General features: G+C 32.5%; 1 long non-coding RNA gene across 1 annotated transcript; it reads left to right on the forward strand.

The window, feature by feature from the left end:
* The first annotated feature begins 631 nt into the window (after window positions 1-631).
* LOC141281034 (uncharacterized) lies at window positions 632-1993 on the forward strand. The gene is made up of 3 exons (XR_012335418.1): window positions 632-1115; window positions 1508-1556; window positions 1950-1993. It is a non-coding gene; the product is annotated as an uncharacterized lncRNA (long non-coding RNA).
* The last annotated feature ends 2370 nt before the right edge of the window (window positions 1994-4363 follow it).

Here is a 4363-nt window from a genome sequence, read left to right on the forward strand (position 1 = left end):
TTTAGGCCGAATTGGGCACTTTTGCATGAAAAGTCACAGTCCAACCTGAAATTCTGAAATCGCTTGAAAAATGTTTTTCTGAGCTGGAAATGCCTTTAAACGACATTTCTCATCATAAGAGTGCCCCTGAAGGCATTTTAGGCCGAATTGGGCACTTTTGCATGAAAAGTCACAGTCCAACCTGAAATGCTGAAATCGCTTGAAAAATGCTTTTCTGCCCTGGTGAAAAACAAATATACTTTATTGTATTTCAAGTATATTTAACTTTGCAATAGTACATTACAAATATACTTACAAAGGAATGTACTTTCTTTAAACATATTTAAAGTATGCTTACAACATATTTGCGCGTATTTTTTACAATTAAACTTTTAACATACTTCAAAATAATTATACTTTAGTATATTTTCTAAAAGTATACTTTAGAAAAATATACTTAAAGTTAAAGTTTTGTGCAATTTTTAAAGTATACTAAATTTAAACTTATTTTAAAATGTATTTCAGGTATACTTTATCGGTATGCTTAAAGTTATCATTATAATAATGCACTGCCAGTATATTTCTAAAATACATTATTTAGTATTTTTTAGAAACAGTATATTTTAAGTACATTTTGAAAGTATATGGGGTGTACAAATGTATATTATTTTATGGAGAAATAACGTGGGCTTAAAATTACGAGAGAGCAGTATGTTCAGTTACATTTTATATTGTAGATGTATACATTTGTAATATACTATTAACATAAGGTACACTTTAACTTCACTATAGTCAAGCATTGGATAAACCAATTAACTGTGTTTTACCTCAAAATAACCGTGGTTTTGCTAATAATAATCAATACACCAAAAAAAACATGGTTACTAAACTTTTACCACAAAAAAAAAAAACATTCATTTTCGTAAGGGGAATATGAGTGTTTGTTTTTTTGTAGTTTTTCAGTCAATTGCATACCGCTTTTAGCTGTACAAAACTGAAACAGTTTTCGTAAATGCATTTCAGAGAAAAGTGAATTCTGAGATTTGAATAATGCATCTGACGTGTGTGTGATGACGTCACGACGCACGTATTTTGATTTTTACCAGTCGTTCAAGGCGGACGGATTCAGTCCCAAGGTACGTTAAAATATCTTAAAATTAATTATATTTGATTATCGTTTGACCATTCTGAAGTTTATCAGTAGACTATCATATTTCGAATGCGAAATGTTGTCAATAACGCGGTGTCTAACTCGCTATTAGTGATAAGCTGCTGTGTAGCTTAGCTTATAGCTAATGTTAAAGGTTTGAAAGATAGCACTGTCAGCCTGTTATATCGAATTAGTACACCCGATTGTTTTGTTAAATATATGTATTGGTGTGTATGTATATGTTAATGAAAAAAGGTACCGTCAGAAAATCTGTTTTTTAAATGTAGCGTGAAAGTTAACCATTTATTGACTGTTTAGAGGTTGTAAGGCTTTTACCTAACTGTATTTAGTATTAATGATGCTGCATTCTTTCCTCAGAAGCTAAAGTTTTTCAAAGACATTTGTAGGGAGGACTTTGCAGCTAATGGTAAGTCATTTTAAACTCTTAAGATATAATAATTCATTCGTAGTAGTAAATCAAGCTTCAGTTTAGATAACGTTATACATATTGAGGCGGTTTCCCGGACAGGGATTAGACTAGTCCTAGACTAAAATAAATGTAAGAGCTGTCCAAACTGAAAACAACTTGCACTGACATATCTTAAAATACACAAGTGTCCTTTGTTTTTCCTCAAAATGCACACAGGTAATGTTTTTATTATGGCATGTTTTTTGAAACTGGTTATATTTCTTAATTAAACTAAGGCCTAGTCCTGTTTTAAGATAACCCCTTTCCAGGAAACACCCAATTGTCTGCTTGTTGCATTTTCTTTCTGACAATTTTTACATTTAAATTTAATACAATAAAATCTTTCTTTAGGAGCTGAAGTATTTTATGTAAGGAGGATTTTGCAGCCCATATAGGCAAGTCATTATAATGAAAACTCTTAGGGGTGGTTTCCCAGACAGGGATTAGATTTATCCAGGACTAGCAGGGGCGTCAGTTTGTGTTCAAAAGTGGTGGGGACAAAAGATCAGATGAAAAAACATTACAGCAGGACGGGAAAAATACTGAATAACGGCGCATCAAAAATGGGCATAGTGTAGGTCAACAACACAAAAATACTCAGCATAAAACCCTCAACAATGTCGACTGCACACATGTAACAGTCCCTACAACACCAGCTCAACCGAACAGCGCCAAAGCACCATACTGTAGAAAACAGCAGCACGTTTAGTCAATGATTACAACGAAATTCATTACATATGTAAAAGAAAACACACCAAAAGCACACAACGCAAAATATGTGACCCTGAACCACAAAACCAGTCGTACACTGCAAAAAATGATTTTCAAGAAAAAATTTCTTTCTGTTTTTGTCTTGTTTTCAGTAAAAATATAAAAAAATTCTTAAATTAAGAAGTTTTTTCTTGATGAGCAAAATGACCTAAAAAAATAATAAGTCTAGTTTTTAGACCGAAAACACCAAATGTAAGTGATTTTGTGCATAAAAGAAGCAAAAAAATCTGCCAATGGGGTAAGCAAAAAAATCTTGAACATTTTTCTTAAACATTAAATTCAAGAAAAATTCTAAAAAAAAATTGCTTACCCCATTGGCAGATTTTTTTGCTTGTTTTATGCACAAAATCACTTAAATTTGATATTTTTGGTCTAAAAACTAGATTTTTGCTCATCAAGACAAAGCATCTTAATTATGAATTTTTAGATATGCCTGAAGAAGATCTTACGATCGAAACGTCGCAATAAATATTTTGCAAGTTATTAGTGTGCGGGATATCTCTTTTATATACATAGATATTTTTACTGAAAACAAGACAAAAATAATAATTTTTTCTTGAAAATCTGACTTTCTTAGTATTTTTGTCTTGTTTTCAGTAGAACTATCTAAAAATTCTTAAATCAAGAACATATGTTTAGTTTATAGACAAAAACTATACAATTGAAGTGAATTTGTGCTTAAAACAAGCAAAAATATCTGCCAATGGGGTGAGAAAATTCTGCTTAAATTAAGTTTTTAGGAAAAAATAAATCTTTTTAGATGTTTTTTCTCACCCCATTGGCAGATATTTTTGCTTGTTTTAATCACAAATTCACTTAAATTGTATTTTTTTGTCTAAAAACTAGACTTATTTTCTTAGGTCATTTTGCTCATCAAAAAAAGCATCTTAATTTAAGAATTTTTAGATATTTCTACTGAAAACCAGACAAAAATACTAAGTAAGAAAGTCATTTTTGCAGTGTAAGTCGCACAGGTATTGTTTGATTTTTCAGAACATTTTAACTTAAATGCTTTCAAAAAGTGGTGGGGACAAAATCAACCATTTCAAAAAGTGGTGGGGACATGTCCCCAGCGTCCCCAGTGTAAATGACACCTATGAGGACTAGACCTTAGTTTAATTAGGATAGTTTTAACAAACATGCCTCACTAAAAACATTACTTATGTGCTTTACGATGTAAAACAAAGGGCACTGATGTAGCACTTCTGAGCTGGAAATGCCTTTAAACGACATTTCTCATCATAAGAATGCTCCTGAAGGCATTTTAGGTCGTATTGGGCACTTTTGCATGAAAAGACACAATCCAACCTGAAATGCCTGAAATCGCTTGAAAAATGCTTTTCTGAGCTGGAAATGCCTTTAAAAGACATTTCTCATCATAAGAATGCTTCTGAAGGCATTTTAGGCCGAATTGGGCACTTTGGCATGAAAAGTCAAAATCCAACCTGAAATGTTGAAATCGCTTGAAAAATGCTTTTCTCAGCTGGAAATGCCTTTAAACGACATTTGTCATCATAAGAATGCTCCTGAAGGCATTTTAGGCCGAATTGGGCACTTTTGCATGAAAAGTCAAAATCCAACCTGAAATGTTGAAATCGCTTGAAAAATGCTTTTCTCAGATGGAAATGCCTTTAAACGACATTTCTCATCATAAGAATGCTCCTGAAGGCATTTTAGGCCGAATTGGGCACTTTTGCATGAAAAGTCAAAATCCAACCTGAAATGTTGAAATCGCTTGAAAAATGCTTTTCTGAGCTGGAAATGCCTTTAAACGACATTTCTCATCATAAGAATGCTCCTGAAGGCATTTTAGGCCGAATTGGGCACTTTTGCATGAAAAGTCAAAATCCAACCTGAAATGTTGAAATCGCTTGAAAAATGATTTTCTGAGCTGGAAATGCCTTTAAACGACATTTCTCATCATAAGAATGCTCCTGAAGGCATTTTAGGCCGAACTGGGCACTTTTGCATGAAAAGTGAAAATCCAACCTGGA

Source organism: Paramisgurnus dabryanus, chromosome 18 (assembly GCF_030506205.2).
Source record: "Paramisgurnus dabryanus chromosome 18, PD_genome_1.1, whole genome shotgun sequence".
Classification (NCBI taxonomy): domain Eukaryota; kingdom Metazoa; phylum Chordata; class Actinopteri; order Cypriniformes; family Cobitidae; genus Paramisgurnus; species Paramisgurnus dabryanus.